The sequence below is a fragment of the Buteo buteo genome, chromosome 6, assembly GCF_964188355.1.
Source record: "Buteo buteo chromosome 6, bButBut1.hap1.1, whole genome shotgun sequence".
In the NCBI taxonomy this organism is placed as follows: domain Eukaryota; kingdom Metazoa; phylum Chordata; class Aves; order Accipitriformes; family Accipitridae; genus Buteo; species Buteo buteo.
Window position 1 is genome coordinate 1,479,356 of NC_134176.1, and position 17,741 is coordinate 1,497,096.

Here is a 17,741-nt window from a genome sequence, read left to right on the forward strand (position 1 = left end):
AAATATTTCTCATGCCTGCTCAAACACCTCTTCAAGAGTACTGATATTTATCTAACATATTGAAAAATTATTTTAATTTTCAGGAAATCTTTTTTTTTTCTCCCTGGCAACCTGGCATAGATAACAAAACAATGAACAATTCTCATTCATTTCATGCATTTCTGAACATCGTGGCAACCACTGTCAGAAAATTTAATCATGTTGCTTTCATAACATTTATTTTGCATATTTCCGCAGTCACTCTGTGGAGCATGGCCGCGGCAAACATAACTTGCCTAAAGTCATATGCAAAAGATAGTCCGGTACTTCATCAAAGTTTGCTACTGAAAAGACCTGCAGAAATAAAAGCTTAGAATATAAAAGGGAAGTGTTCATTGCACCCTTCTTGTGCTCTTCCCTGCACGTAATTTAAAGCTTGCTTGTGGTAAATAGGTCGGAGTCTGCTTTTCCTGGTTGCACAGCGAAAGGGTAAGCGAGTCTCAAAAATGGCTCTTCATGTGAAACACTTACTTTAATTCCACCAATATCAGATGTGAGACTGCCTCCGGGTTCATATATCTCAGCTTCACTTACCTGGATTTAGCAGATAATAATAAAGGAAATAATATTCCATGCCTATAGCACCATGTGTGCACTTACACTGCACAGCACCACTAATTAATTCTGCATTCAATGGCCTTCTGGACCAGCCACGGGGATATGCAGGTACCAGCCATAAGTCCCAGACCACCTTTCCTTCCAGGCAATTCATTTGCGTTTGACATTTCATAGTTCTCCAGCTTCATAAAATTTATTTCTGACTTGTTTCATGTAAATCAAATTGCATGAGACTTCTGCCTTCAGATTATAAATGATCACATTAAACCAGATGATGCTCTTGGCCACAGTGAGTCTAAAAAATGTGATTTTGTACAGTTGTTCTTTTTCCTTTTTTTTTTTTTTTTGGTGAACAAGCAACTTTGTATGTTCCCAGATCAAGCCATCTGCACATTTGTCTGTATACAGATTGCTAGCTGGGCACGTGCTGTCCTCCTGTGAGACCCCCCCTGCAGTCCTGCGTCCAGCTCTGGGGTCCTCAGCAGAGGACAGGCACGGACCTGTTGGAGCAGGTCCAGAGGAGGGCCACGAAGGTGATCAGAGGGCTGGAGCACCTCTCCTATGAGGACAGGCTGAGAGAGCTGGGGTTGTTCAGCCTGGAGAAGAGAAGGCTCCAGGGAGACCTTACAGCAGCCTGCCAGTACCTGAAGGGGGGCTACAGGAAAGATGGGGACAGACTTTTTAGTAGGGCTTGTAGCGATAGGACAAGGGGTAATGGTTTTAAACTAAAACAGGGTAGATTTAGACTAGATGTAAGGAAGGTTTTTTTGCTGAGGGTGGTGAGACACTGGAAGAGGTTTCCCAGAGAGTTTGTGTCTGCCCCATCCCTGGCAGTGTCCAAGGCCAGGTTGGATGGGGCTTTGAGCAACCTGGTCTAGTGGAAGGTGTCCCTGCCCATGGCAGGGGGGTTGGAACTGGATCATCTTTAAGGTCCCTTCCAACCCAAACCGTCCTGTGATTCTGTGTGTCTATTTTGGTGCGGGGTCACCGCTCCCTGCCTTGTGCCCTGCGCAGGCAGGAGGCTGCTGCTGGGACATCCCTTCTCCAAAGGGTCCGACCTTCCTGCCCCCCCACAGCACCATACGGGTGGCCGTGGGGGTGCAAGCTGGTTTATTTTCTGCTCAGCCTCACACAGGCCACGAACGTGCTCCATTCCTGCTAGCAACCACCGTATCACTTCATTTCCAATAGAAACATAATTCTTAGAGTAAAAATAAGTCATAGCAGCTCAATGAACAATGACAATAAGGCTTTGCTTCCTCTGTCTGTTTTCCTCCCCCCCCTCCCCTGCCCCTAGCTGGCTGTTGCATGAAGCTAAGCACCGCAAAGCAAAGAGGAAACCAAATGTGTAACTTATCAGAAACGTCCAGGGGACTCTGCCAGGGCATCCATGTAGATGCCAATCCACTTAGTTATGCTAGAAGATCATTTTTCTAATGGTATTAAGATGCAATATGGGAAATATTAGTGGGATTCAAGGGCTGGCTACTAATGTCCTCCCAGATACCCACAGCTGGGTTAGAAAATGATAAAATAAAACCCCAGGATGTGGGAAAGGTTTGGGGAGCTTAAGCTGTGGGTACAAGCCAGTCTTTAGGTCACACTCAAGGCGGGGGAAACTCCTTTGATCAGGCATCTGAGCAAAATCCCCATCCCTTCCTGAGCACATCCTGCAGGCGGGATCACCTCCGTGCCCACACCTCGGAGTGGGTCCCCAGACCCCCGCGGCCACCGGTCCAGCCCCTGCAGCCCAAGGCAAGTGGGCAGGGAAAGGGGGGGAGCTCAGTCTGCCCCAGCCCCCCTCATACTGCTCCGGTCCAGGCTGCCTCAGGCTGCTTTCTTGTTGTTTCCTTTAATTAAGCAGGAAAATATCTCCCTGAGCTGAAGGTAATTGGCAAAGCAGCCTGGGCACTCAGGAACTTCGTAAAAATAGATGCAGGAGGCTAAATTAGTTTCAGCATTTTGAAGTTGCAGAAGTGCAAAGGGAAAAAAAAAAACCAACCCAGCAGCAGCAACAACAAATATTCCCACTGAGCCCTGTTTGCTTGAGGCTGCGGGAGGGAGGAGGGAAGCTGGAGCAAGTCCTCAGCCCAGGCGCTCCCAAAGCCACAGCTTCCAGCCAGGTCCACCGGAGACAACACAGCGTCAGAACTCAAACACCAAGCCCACCCGTGCCCGTGGGCAACTACAGCCACCACTCCAGTCCCACCTGCCCTTTGGCCACCTCTGTTTCAGTCAGGACTGACCCACGTTTGGGCATAAAAGTAGTTGTTTGGATGGGTCTTGGTGCCTCTTTGAGTGCTCCATCACTCCCAAGGAGTGATGCCAAGCAGATGATGCTCCTGTTGCGTTGCTGTGGAAAACTGGGACTTCCAGGGAAATGTTTGGGCATCTCCCCTGGGGCAGCAGGACCAGTGGGACACCACCAGGGCACTTAATTCTGGGACCATCTGGTCCATCCTTGGGGGAAAAGAGAGAGCGAGCTGTGGCCAGCCTCTGCTCAGTGTCTGGCAAATCCCACACTGTGCCATGAACCTGTGAGTGGGAGCAGCTCGAGAGGCCCCGCTCCAGACTGCCTGTAAACCTGTAATGAGCTCTGCCAGTTACACTTGCAATTGATTTCACCTCCCCGTTGGCAGCCTGCAGGGAACCCCCGCTCATAGGGCTGCTTGGCAGGACACCAAGATGCACAAGGGAAACGTTGCCCTAAATTACGATGCTTTAAACAAACAGGACTGAAAGAAGTGCGAAGCTGAAGTCTTTGGTGTATGAAACGTATAAATAAGGAAAAAGCTCCAGCACCCGAGCACAGATGTCCTGGAGGCATCCTCTAGCTCCACATTGATTTAAGCACTCTGCCCTGAAAGTCAAAGTGCTCTCCCAGGCACCACTTGCTGCTTGGCCACGGCCGAAGCACTGCCGTCGGTGCCTCAGGGAGAGGAAAACCTCAGCCCCCTCTTCCCTGCCAGTCCTCTCCCTCTTCTCCAGAGGGCAGAGGATCCCCTTTCCCTTCCACCATCCCTACCCAGCGCACCCCTCCCTCTCCCCCAGCTCTCCAGTGAGGTTACCCCATGTACCTACAACCTTTTTGACCTTTTCTTTAGACCAGTTCTTCCATGCAAACCACCCAGTCTAGGAAATTTACTGCGACACACCAGTAGCTGTGGAGTACCCGGAGGTGATGTTGGTAGGTACTCTCCGAGCCATGTCCTCACCCAACATGCACGAGCGATACCCAAGATAAGGTGCCAGCAGCACTGCGCTTCCCACCGGGCAAAATACGGCCACATGTGACATGAGAGAGATGGGAAAAAGGGAACAGCTGGCATCTTCTGCAAAGTAATAACATAACTATATAACTAGACGTCTATATAAATATGTATGTATTGATTACATAATACTGTAATCATATACAAATAATATTTTTATCATCTTTTACTAATATTTTGCAAAAAAAACCCAACTACCAAACACTTCCCCAAATTACTGACTCTGACTATTAAATCTCAGTCCCGGGCAGAGCATCACCTCCCTCCCTCGCACACACGCAGTGGGGCACCCACAAACAGCATACGTCTGTCGGGGGGCACAGGCCAAGTCAGGGACAAGCTGCTGGGTTTTCATTTTAACCACTTAATTCTGCTTTCAACAAGTCTGAACCACAAGAGTGGACATTGAGCCCTTTTGTCAAAGACCACAATGGTTTCTCTCTCTTAATCAGGTTCTTCCAGCAACAATATTTAATTATTTTTCTGTGGCTGGCTTCCCCAACAGGCAAATAGCCAACGTGTCGCCCATCACCCGTTTCCCAGCTCAGCCCCTTGGGATCCATCCACTGCTGTTTTCAGCTTCCTTTCCTACAGAAACCAAACAAGTAACGTAAAAACCCTCAACAACATGTAATCGGCTTCCAAACTTGTGCCAATCAAAACAGTTATCTGGGGAGCCTCCGGAGAGACAGAGACTGGCATTGCAAACAAACATTGCATACATATTTTCAAAAGAAGAATAGAATAGGAAATAGGTGGGAATTTGCTTTGTTATTTTTCTACACTGTTGTCCTTCATGTTATTTTGCTACAGCCCACCCAAGCCATCCTGCGGCGATGGCACGGTTGCCAGAGCCCTTCACGACAGCAGGGCAGCGAGCCCCACGGAGGGCTGGGGGCTGCAGGGATGCTTGGCATCACGGTCAGCACTAAATACTGGGGAAAAAATACCTGATCTTGGGTTTCAGCCTTGATCAGCCTCTGTGTAGGGATCAGCGGGAACTTTTTAGCCCCCCCTGAAGCAGCAAAACACAGAACCTTAGCCTAAACTCTTATTATTTCTAACTAAACCTCTTATTATTTCTTTCTTGAGAGCAACATTTATGTACCCACTTGGAGGGGGCCAAAATGTCAACCGATGTCCCATGGTGTGGAGGAGTCCCCACCAGCAAGCTTGGGCCAGGCTTGGGTCAAACCTGAATCTCCCAGATCCCGCACAGCCTCCTGTTCACCTCAATATCCTGCCTATTTTAAAGCATTTATTTAAAATTAAGTTTCATGTACAAGTTTATTAAAAAAGTGTGGTTTATGGATTTAATTAAAGTACTGCATATGAGACCTTGCTAATCCTGTTTGTGCTGCAACTGTATTAAAGTGCTAAAAATCAATATATTTGAGTTTAAATATTTTATTATGGCAAGCTGTTAAATATTAATGATGTAACAAGTAATCAGTGTCACTGCTTCTATCTGTTCTGTAAGAAATGTGCAGGAAATTAGAAAAAAAATAAAAATGTCGGTTCAGTTTGATGGCCAGGCAGCTATTTGTATCTCAGTTCAGGAAACAAACGTTGTTGGTGATTTACGTAAGTCACAAGAGCATCTTCCCATGGCTGTTCTCCTTGCACAAGGCCGGGAAGGCACAGGGCTGCAGAGCGGTGCTGGAGGACCAGGAGCACACTCACGTGCATCAAATTCCACGGCGCAAGCCAAGACGTGAGCTTGCATCATGTCAGCTGCTGGGACCTCTGGGTGCTGTGTCCTCCTCCACCATCTCCACGGCCCCAGGGACATCCCCAGCTCTCATCCCACCGATTGCTCTGGCAGAAAAACCGCCCTTTTTCTGCCCTTCTGGGGACATTTTTTTCTCGGTTGGTCCCACCAGTGGAAGTTGGAGAAAAGTCCCAGGATGCTCAGATATAAAGGAGACAGGCAGGTGGCTGCAGCCCCACTGGCTTATTGACACACAAATATAATCATGAACCTTCTTGGGGCAGATAAAAGGCTATTTTTAGCATCCTACATTTGGCAGTGGCACCGATCTGTGACCTGATGGAAATCCGAAGGTTGCAGCCAGCTGCCAGAGGACTTTGGAAGTTTTACACCCAAACCTTGTCCCTGATATACACAATTCTTAACGATGCTTCTGCTCAGAGAATGTCAAATTACACTGCACAAAATGAATCGCAAACACGGGTTTTGTAATCACATTTTAGAGAGATCTGAGTTTATTAATATACATGATCTTGTAAACCTGGCTCCCGCAAAAAGGCAATGAAGGAGCCAATTTGTTTGTGATCAAATCCCAATTCTAGAGCAAGTCAATCTTAGTTTCTGTCCTGCCACCAGCACACAGCAGGGTGATTTCTGCCCAGGACGGCCTCCCAGCCGTGCCTTGCTCCCGGAGGAGGGCAGTGGGTGCAGATGTTCCCAGGGAAGGATGCCGAGTGTCGGGAGAAGAAATACCCCAGCTGCTTTTGGAGCACTTTCTGTGACTGATCATTGTTAACCTTGTTTTTAAAAAGTCCATCCTGAGCATCAGTGGGGTGGGAACTATCTGAGCATCTGTGGGCATTGGCCATGCAGGCATCTACATCTGAGACAGCCCGGTCACGCTTCCCTCATCCCTTCACCCCCCGGGGACCCTGCACCCCAGGGTGCTGGTCTGTGGGTGGCCCATACGCACCCCCCCGAGGGTCCGTCAGCGCTCGGTCGCGGCATGGGATGCAGCTGGACACTGGGAACATCTCCGGGTGTCCGCCCAAAAGCAGGGCACGGGGAGGACGCAGGGACTGTGAAACCATGTGTGGCACGAGGCTGCTGGGAGCGGCGCGAGCCTTGGCAGCTTTATCCGAAAATATGGGCTCTCTCCCATTTTAAAGGCCAGATCCTGAAAAGTGTGACCGCATTGGACTCCCATTCACTCTGTGGTACACACACACACGTCTCCGGTGCCGTGCCTGGGCCCCAGGGACCCGTGGGTGCCCCTTTTCCCCCTGCACTGGCCTCGCATTTGTCTTCTGCCCATTTCGTCCATGCGATGTTGTTTACACCCTCCCAGGTAAATTTATGCACCGAGTTTCTGACACAGACTCATTCAGCAGCACCGTGCATCTAATTTTTAATCTGAGTAATAGGGTTGAAATGTCACACTAATAGCGACTCCTGTGCCTCGTGGTTTTCTCCTATCAATCAATCCTTCATTATCAGGTAATTGGAAATATTTATCTCATCCCGCACTGCGTGCTTTTTCCCCAAACAAAACCTCAGTTGATATTTCCAGGGGGTAAATAGGCACTGGGGATGCAGCAAGGGATCAGACCAGCACAGGGATGGGGTCCAGAGCCTCCCCTGGGCTGGGCACTGCCCAAGGTCAGGTTGGAAGAGGTCTTCTCCATCCCCACCTCCCCCCAGACAAGACTCGGCGGCAGCTCCACCAAGCAGAGCCGAGGTCCATCCCACCGCCGTGCATCCTGCGGGGAAGCCCCAGAAACACCCATCTCTGCTGGGGTGGGAACGGTAAACCCTGACTGTGGGTCCTGAACAGGAACGACCAATTGCCACCAAACCCCTGGCAACTGCAGGAAATGTCAGTGGCAATCAGGCGGCACCGGAGGGGTCCCGGCCCCGGCAGCACCGCTCTTTGCTCCTGGGAAATGCACGTACCCCATCCTGGGCACACACAGTTGGGTCCCCCCACTGGGATGGGGTACTGGGGTCACTGGTCCCACGGCCGCCTGTGGCGGGGGGAGGCAGCACAACCCTCAAATCACACAATTCTGCTGTCGCTTCTCTCTAGCACTTTTCGAGAAATGTTATTTCTCCACTTCAGTTTGTGTTTTCCAGGTTTTTTTTCTGAGAAAACAAAAGACTGGGGGAAAAGACCTTCTCAAGTTTTAGATGTTCTGGAAAAAAAAAGAAAAAAACCCAACAACAAACTGATTCTGCTTTAAAAGTCATTAAAATGTTCAAATGGAGAGAAATCAAGTATCTGTAATTATTACCACTGGAAGCAGTTATTTTTCCTACTCTTGTTAGAACCTTCTTTGAAGCTAATAACATCCTTCCTGCCAAATGAGATCCTCTTCCATTACCTTAATTTTTTTGCTATAAGGAAAATCACATCTTTGCAATTCAAACTGAAAGGGGGTACCCTCGTTCCCGACACACACCCACACCCCAGCAGCGCTGAGCTGAGCCCCTCCGGCTCTGGATGCAGCCCAGCTCCCGCAGGAGGGACACGGCTGACGGGACCCCCTGCCCGCACTGAGGGGCTGCCCCATCTCCCACCACCACCCCAGCAGGAGGTTTCGTGGCCGTGCCCGAGCTCCCAGCTTGGCTCTTGGTTTTCCCCCCGGGGCAGCAGGTTTCTGCTTGAACATCTGCACGACCCTGGGCCAGGCAGCAATGCTCCACATGGGAGCGTTATCAATATAAACACAGATAGCCAAGTTTGCCAGTGATTTTTGTCTGTACGTACTGTTGCAAATCCTAATCCCCGCTGCAGTTAGCCCTGTGCTGTGTAGCTCCCTGCAAGCACCACGATATCAAATCACAAATACCCTCTTACCTAATGCTATTTAAAAAAAACAGGGAGAGTCACGTGCTACTGAAAATGCCTTTTCATCTCACAGCGCTTCTTGCTGCGCAAAATGCTTGCCAGTGCTCAGCTGTGAAGTTGTAAATCTGCTTTGGCTAGGTTTAAGGGAGATCAGGAGTTGTTATTTAAGCCCCCTGAGAGACCCTCCAGGTAAATCCTGGCTGCCCGTCAGCGGCCGGCGGCATCAATCCGGCGTCCACGCCACGGACCCCCTTCCTCGGTCCCGCTCGGGCTTGCGGCAAGACTGAGAACGACCGTGCTTCTGGGTGAGACAGAGCAAAGGCACCTTTCCCCTTTCTAGAAAGATGTGCAAGAAGGTGCGTTTCGGAGCAGTTTCATTCAAGGCCCAGAGCGCTGCTCTGCGCGCTGCTGCCGGCCAGGCGCGGACGGCGGTGCTGCGGTGGGCTGCAGCGGAGCTTTGCTACCATCTGCCGGGCACCCACCAGGACCCTCCGCATCCTTAAGGCCTGGAAGCCTAAGGCCAGGTGAAAGGAAGATTTACCTGTCCCTTGGCAAAACCCCCGAAGGCGAACCCCAGCCCCACGTCCGTCATTATCCCAGCGGAGGGCCGCAGGCACGGCCCGTCACCATCACGGGTGGCTTCCCACACCCCTGTGACCTGTTTTTAATAAGACACAAGCACCAGGAATCAAAGGCAGTGTTTTATTGATGCCCCACAGTGCAAACACCAACGGTAACACATGACGTGCAATAAAAACTTTGCTGTCTCTGCCCCTTGCAGGAGGGACCCCCCAGCTCCAGGACCCCCCAGCTGCACCCCGTGGTCCCAGCACCGGCGTCCAGCCCCCGGCACAGGGCGAGGGATCGTCTCCGAGGAGATGGAGGATGTCGTGTCTGTGTTTCCGTATTTCATTTAGAAAAGCGGGAGTGATAGAAGGTGGCAGTGATGGAAGCCCAGGAGGCGATGCTGAGGTGAGGCTGGTGGTCCCAGCAAGCCCACCCAGCACGGCTCCCCGCGCACCCCGGCTCCGTCCCTCCTCGGCAGAGCCAGGCGAGCGCCTTGCTCCCCCCGCAGTGAGGACCAAACACATCTGACAGCAGGCAGGTTTTGGCAGCGAGGTGGGGATGCCTCCCCCCCCATCCTTCCCCTGTTTTCCTGCTCCTCGAGCACATGGTGCTGTGTAAGTACCTGTGTTTTCTGCATACTCTGATGTCCTGAAAGGCCATCAGCATTTCTCGGCCAGGATGTCTCTGTCACAGCTCCACTAACACGTCTCTACAAGACAGACTGTCCCAGCCACATGCCTTTTGCTTCATGTTTCCGAACGACTGACAGCCGGCAAGAGTGAGTGCAGAGGAACAGCCCTCCTGTCCCCTGGCCGGGAGGTTTCTGGGAGCCACGGGCAGCCTTTCCAAGGACCTTCCCTGCCAAAAGCCGATCCCCTGCTTCCCACTGCTGTTCCTCTGTGGCACAGGACAGACCCCATCCTTCTGCTTACGTGGAGTCACCCAACCCCACACCAGCACTCTGGTGGACCGGGCAGTGGGGTGGTGCCACGCTGGCAGCCCCTACAGCCCCATCCGTCTCCAAATTAATCAGGGGACTTACTTGGGGTGATGTCAAGTGTGGATGGCAACTACCCCAGGCCAGTGCTTGCAAGAGGAAGAGTTTTCCTGGCGCAGAGCTGGAGGACAGCAGCACAAGGGCAAGTGCCCGCTGGAGGGTCCCCAGCTGCCCCCCAGGGTCCCCCCATCCCCATCTCGGCGGTGGCCGTGCGGTGCCCCTCACGTGCCCGCTGCCCACACGTGGCAATGCCATGGCAACAGGCTGCCACGGCGCAACAAACGCCGGATAAACCGAAATGGAAACGACTAAAAGCAAATTCCGTCGTCCGCTCCGGTGACAGAGCCAATATCAGCGACCATCTGCCTGCATTATTCCCCTGGAATTAGAGAGACCTAGAGAGGGAGAGAAAAAGCGGCAAAGCGAGCGTACACTTACGGACCGCGACCGTCCTCGGCTTCAGCCGAAAATCACTCCTCCCTTCTGCCCACCTCCTGTCCCCCCGCCGGCATCCCGCACCCGGTCGGCTCTGAGGCCGGCGATGCTGGACAGGAGCAGGACCCCAGCCCCGGGCAGGGGGCTCAGCCTGCCCTCAGCATCCCCGATGCCTGCTGCCAATGCACCGGGGCTGCTCCCCGGGACGGATTCGGTGCCCCTCGGGGGCCCGATCCTCCCCGCGTGGTGCAGCGTGGCGGGTGGGGAGCTGACCCCGCACGCCGGCTTCCCGGAGCTGCTCCAAAATGTCTGAAGCACTGGAGGCAGGAGGAGCTGCCGCTCCCCGCTAATTCCTGCCCTGTCCTCCTCCGGTGAAACTTGTAATTCGCTGCTGGATCGTTCGGAGAAATCCTGGGGCTTGCATTATTATTCAGTACAATCTCATCAGCTTTTATCCTTTAGCAATGACCTTATGATAGTAAGTTAAGCCTACAGAAATAGCATTTGTAATTAATCTATTTCCATAAGATTAGCATGTCAAATGTCACAGGGATACATGTAAGATCCCTTCAGAGCTTAAAATCCTTTTGTCCAAATTGCTTTAAAACCGTGACAGTCTCATCAGTAAGCAAACAGCCCGGCTGGGGCGGGCAGGGAGGGCTCTCCATGGACCCCTCCCGGCTGGCCCCCAACCTGCCGCAAATACCACCTGCTCTGGTTGGCAATGCCAAAACCCCCTTTCTGTCCCGTCTACCCAGTCTGGCCGAGGCCAAAGAGCTGCTGAGCTCACCCCGAACAAGCGGACGGACCCCTGCGCTGCTGCCATCGCACGGGCTGAGGCCGGGGATCTGACACCCTGACCCCCGCTTCTCTTCCCATCATCCCGGCCCCAGCTCCGGCACCGCTGCTGCAGGACTAGTCGGTGCCATCACCGACCTCTTCCACTTCAACACTGATGCGTCGTTTAAAAAATGGTAGAAAAATAATGCCAGAAGATACCGAGGGATTTATTTTATCTTTCTCTCACATGAAAACGTTGTGTACAAAGTCCTCCTTACCTGTAAGGAAAATCCCCATTTCATTCCAGCACAAGATATTTTTCGAGTTTAATGCCTTGTATTCTCCCGGGGGTTGTTAGAAAACACCCCAAATCCCTTCAGGTCTCTGCTGTCACTCCTCGCACAGCTCGGGTACCCTCTGCTCACGCCAGCATTTACATTTCAGCTTAGCCACGCTGCTGGCTCACAGGCTGTCAGCTGAGCTGGGCTGGATTTGGGGGTTATCGGCAGCCTGCAGAAGAGGGGGACCCCCGCCCTGACGGAGCAGGCTGGCACCCACGCTGTGCCCGGCACCCTGCCATGGTCGTACGTCGTACCAAAGCAAAGCAAACACCCGCCGAGGGCGAGCAGGGGCCTTCAGCAATTTTATTGCTTGGACTCAAATATCGCAGCCCCCCACCTCGCACCGGCCCCATCCCGATGCCCCCCCAGGTCCCCCCTCCTGCCCGGGCAGGGACCTGACTGCAAGGACTCCTGAGACACGGGGCTGGGAGTTGGCACAGGAGCAGGCAGGAGCAGGCAGCATTACGACTCCCTTTCCTTCTGGGGATGGAGGAGCTTGCCCATGCTGAAAGTTTTCTTTTGAGCTTTATACTTTTGTAATAAGAGGAAAAATCTCCTGTTTTCTAAGCACAATCTTTTTCCCTCTCGAATTTTTCACCTTTAATCAAGTTGTCTGTTGAGTGAGGCTCTTTCTTTTCTAGTAATTAAAAAAGGATATTACCCAAATAAGATTATTTTTTTCTTTTCTTTCTGCAGAATAAAATAAGTTTCCTATCATCAGATCTACATCAAAAGCAAGTGCAGGTGCAATTCACTGGAGGAAACGCTCCTCCCTAATGCCAGAAAGGGAGTTATCCATAACCCTGTTTTCTGACACCTCGGTTCTTTTCAGTTTATGTCCCTCAGCACCCACCCCCGGCAGGAACAGGCAGGGCTGCTGAAGGACGCTGCAACACGGTGTGTGCATCCTCCGAGCACAAAGCGATGCTCAAATCCCAAACTCTCTCACTGCGATGACTTTGCCAAAGTCATTGAATACTCTTACCTCTGCAAAAGCACTTTAAAAACACATGAACACACAGACAGGCGCACACTCCCAGGTCTCTGCACCTCCTCTCCAGCTGCTGCGGATGGATCTTTGCTTGCCTCCGTGCTCACGCTTACCCATGGGCTTGCTCCAGTTGCTGTCCCAGGGACCCCCATGTGCCCACGGGCACCAGGAGCCCCTCACCCAGGGGACAGGCCATGCCGTAAGCAGCCAGGACAGGCACGGCCAGACAAGCGTGCCCACCAGCCACCATTTTCACAGGGCTGGCCCTTTTTGTCCCCTTACCCCACTATTTCCCTACGCTTATTCCCTTCCCCAAATCACCTGTATCCATCCCTTTCCCCACTTTTGGTTCCTCCCTGAATATCCCAGAATAAATCCCGTGCAATCCCAAAATACTCTCCCCCGTATCCCACATCATGTCCATGCGCCAGGGGAATGCCCCCAGTCCCAAAGCTGCTCCGGCGTCACACAGAGCCCCCGGCTGCTGGCTCCGAGGTGGGCAACACACTCCCCAAAGCGCGGGGAACACCAGTCTCGTCCCCCCATCTGCTCTCGATGCTGGTTTTTTCCCAGTGACCCCATACACCCCATAACTCCTGGCACGGCCACCAGTCCCGGCGCTGCCCTGGGACCAGCACAGCCATAGGAATTCTCACCCCCCTCGCACCCCAGTCCTACCAGATCCCTCCTGGGCTTTCCCAGCTTGAATTCCTACAGAGCCGTGCCACCCCAGCCCCAAAATGGACTGCTCAGAGGCGTGCTGATGCCGAGCAGAGCCAAGCCTGGCTCCACGTCTCCCAAATTAACCCCGTGTCACAGCTCATCTTACAGCATCTCCAGGGAGTATTAAAATGATTTTTTTTCCATTTTCTCACTCTATTTCTCTTTTTCCTTTTGGAAATACAGGATGACACTGTGTGATAAGGTCTGTCACTTTAAATTAAACCAGCTAGAGTGGTTTTTTTCCTGCAGTAATCTGAATGCAGATAAAATGTGATATCCCTGGGAAGAGAGAAGCATCAGAAGGAAGAAAGGGACCAAATACCAGATACCCAGATACCTCCCAGGATTAACCATGGGCTTTTCGACTCTATAGCATCCCTACAGCTTTTCACTAACACGACAGAAATCAGACTTCATTGTCTTCAAGTATTTATAGCATGGCCTCCACAGGGTAAGTATTTGGGGCTCCCCATGCAAAAGAGATGCCAGCAGGGAGGGGAGCGACAGGGCTGTGGGGGCTGTGGGATGGTGGGCACCAAGGTCCTGCCAGCCCAAAGCCCACCTGCCAGAACAAGAGTGGGTGACAAGCACTTCTCCATCGCCATCAGCACATTTTGCTCTTTAGAGAGCCATTGCCAGCCTTCCTAAGGACCTGGGACAGGCAGATGACCACGTTAATAGGAACGGAGCATCTAAACCTTTCCCACTCACCTAATTAGCTGCTTATCCAAAAATTTTGGATGGTTTTGGAAAACCCAGCTTTGAGTCATAAATGAAATCAGTAGCGTCAATTCAGAGCGAAAACCTAAACCTACGCTGTGCTGACGCTACCCCCTTCAGCATTACACCTGACTAAAGAGGGGTTTAAGGAACTTGGGGAAAAGCCGTAATGAGTCAACACCATCAGTGAAGACAAACATATCTCAGGAGCCAGAGGCACTGGAGATTGTGTGAGGCAGAGTTAGAGATCCCTCATCTATCATCTGCTGTGCAAATCACATTACTGGAGCTGAGGATCCTTCAGCCGGGGAAAGCGCAGCAGGCAGATGTAATCTCCCACAGATGCTGCCAGGAAGGCATGAGGCTCAAAGGGATGAAATGTCACCAGCCTGTTTCAGCTTGTCCCTGGAAATATTTCCTCTTAATCCCAGTCTCTGCCTCTAGACTTACCACCTCTGCGACCGCTCCAGGCTCTGACCCAGGCTTGCCCCCCCGTCCCCAGGAGCGGCTGTGGCTCTGTTGGCTGCAGCACCATTGCTGACACACAGCCAGGTGGGACAGGGCTGAAAACAACGGCAAACTACCAAAACGTGTCTAAAACCTGACAAGACGTGTTTCCAGGAGGGATGCCTGCTGCTCCTTGCACATCCCACGCTCCATCTCCTCCCCGTCGGGACAGTTCTGCTTCTGCTGCCGGAGAAGTTCGCAGCCCACACAGCAGTCCCACATCCAGGCTCAAAGCAGGGACTCAGGATACAACTCATCGTTTGGTTTCTGGTCACCACAGCACGGTCCAAGCACACCTCGTACAAACCCACTTTTTCTCTGAGATCTCACTGGTGCAGGGCATTATTTTTTCCAAACTCACCCCTATGCCCTCAGAAAATAAGGTGCTTGCGGACTTGCGTCTTTGCCCCTCACAATCCCCTTTTCAATCCCTTGTCTTACGTATTTCACTGGGAAAAAAGTACAGCCTGGCCAAGTGGTTTGTGAGCCCGAGAGGCAGGACTCTGCGGGTGCCTGCCTGGTACCCCAGGAGAGTGGGGGGATCTTTTGTGTTCCCCCAGCTCCGAGCTCCCATGTAGACTTGTTGGCCAAGCCCCTTTGTGAGCCTGGCCATGCCCACATGCTTCCATGGATAGAAAGGGGAGAAGACGCCTGTCCCGATGAGGGGCACATGTGGATAAATGTATTTTCAACTGGGATGCTTGAATACTGGGTATATGGAACGTGCTTACAGGTGTATAGCACCTGGAATGCACCAAATAGCAGCAGGTTAATGGGTTCTTTGGCTCTTGTACACATGCCCGTGGGTGCACACTATGGGCATGGGAAATGATTTGGTTGCACCTGGAAGGGCTGCCAGTTTGGAAATAGGATGCCTTCACACGCACAGCCAACCCATGCAGCAACCTCACAGTGCCTAGAAAATATCCTGCTTTCCTGCATCACATGTATTTAACCCTGCGTGGAAAACTTTTTGATTCACCCATCATTTCTGGCTTTATTCTTTTTCCTCTGCTGTCAGAGACTTCCTCTCACCAGGACAAATACGTGAACTCCGTGCTGGGACCATATGCACGACCCTTCTGGGTGCAAAGCAACAATTACTGGCCCTGGTAATAAAGGCTGTGGCTCTCAAAGCTGTGACCTGGGGAGAGAGACAGCTTTACAGACCTGGCAGATGTCATACCCAGGAGCAAAGACAGGTGACAGCGATGATGAAGACTTTGGGCCTTACATCGTCTTATAAAAATTAGTCCCCGCAGCTGGACCAGGGAAGAGAACACAGAGGAATGGAGAAGTTGTTCAAAAAGAGATAAACTCAAAGAAAGCTCAGCAAGGGATGCTGATCTCTCCCAGAGGTGGGTGAGGGATGGGTTAGGGAGGAGTGTGAGCGCTTCCCATGTCGTGCCAGGGATCCCCGGCCACCGCAGCCCCGGCAGAGGGGTGAGAGGGAGGACAAGGACAGGGAAGCGGTTATTCCCACCGCCGTTGGAAACAAGGTACTTTTCCAAGCAGCACTGGACTGAAGGACTCGGCCACCACCGTTTGTGGGAACGGCTGGAGTTCCATGTGCCGCCTGATGTCGGTGGGAAGGCTCGGGCTTTGCCAGGAGCATGCTGTGCTGCTGGGACTGCTCACGTTTTTAGTTCTCCAAACTGAAAAAAAATTTAAAAATGCTGCCAGATGATTTAGGTGACAATCTGACCACCACGCTTTGGGGACAGGAGGGACACCCTGGTACCCCCGGTGTCCTCCTGGGGGGCTCTCCCCACTCCCCCCACTGCCGCCTGGGCAGGTTTCTGGTGTGTTTGTAAAGACCGAGGCGGTGAAGCTTTGCAGTGAATGCAAAGGAGGGGAAAAGACGCTGGGGAGGGCCCACCTGGGAATTGCCATTCTCCCGGCCTCTCCAACTGCCACCGTTAATATTCGCCGTGTTCCTCGTAGCTGTCAGCACATGCTGTCTGCTGCTTTATTCCCACTGCCGAAGCCCTTCCGTCCCACTACCCGTCTCGAATGCTAATATCTGACCACGGCATATTATTCATCCTATCAAAGGCAGGACAAGTATTTTAAATGCTGCAGTGATTCATGGTAATTAAGGAAACTCTTGCAAATATTCATTCTCTCCTCCTCTTTCTCCATCCTCCCCATGCTGATGTGGAAATACAAAGTATTCACTGTGTAAGAAGATGGGAACAGGACCATCACCAAGTTGGAACCCCCGCAGATGTGCCTTAAAATACTTCGTGAGCAGGACACTCACCTTAAAAGCACAGCTCGCTTCCCTGCCCCAGCACAGGGTGAGACGGTGCTGGGCACCATGCGTCGGGTCCCTCCTGGCCCCTGAGCCGGCGCAGATGCCGCTGCCCCCAGAAAGACCGGGGAGCTGCCAAAATTTGCTCTGATGTATACGTGACCTCAATACAAATTAGGCAAAAGCCAAATCTCCACGTCTGCCACATGCTTAACCGCAGCGCTGAGCCTGGCACGGGGCTGGGCACCGCCGGCGGTCCTGCCCGGAGGCTGGCACTTTCTGGGGAGCGGTGGGGACTGCTGGGAGGCACTGGGGAGGACTGGGGGGGTTTACAGCAAGAGGGCAGAAAGCCTCCACGGTCTCATGCCAGAGCACCCTGCAGGGCCTTCGCACCCTTTCCCTGGCACATGGAGGGTCACCTCTGTACTGGCACAAGCAAACTGGTGCCCTCCCAGTCCCCACACTAGGGACAGCGATTTCTGCCCAGAGCTGGCATTTACTCCTTGCTCGCTTGGCACTGGGACTGTCAGTGCACCGTCCCAACATCCCGTCCCCATGATGCCAGCACCAGGTTTGGTCCATGCCCCACTCTGTCTCAAGCTGGCACTGCCCGGACATCACCAGTGACAGAGACAGGGTGAAGGATGGCTTGTCCCCAGCGGAGCGATGTCCCCAGCAGAGCCGCTGCCCTTTTGCCTCTTGCAAGCACAGCTTGCTGGTGGCAGGGAAAGCCCTGGCACGGCAGTACCACACCATGGACGTGCCCTTTCCATCCCAGCCGAGCCGTGACGTGGTCTAGAGCGAGGGTGGTCCAGGCGCCAGGCTGGGCAAGGGGATGCCCGCAGCCTCCCTGAAGCCGTACCTCCAAACATCGCCTTTCCCGAGGTGCCTTCAGCCCCTCCTGTCCCTGCTGTGTTTGCCCTTTCCTGCAGCCTCAAGCACAGGAACAGCTGTGGGAAGGTTTTGGGGGCAGGACGATGCTTTCTCCCCCTCTGCCCAGC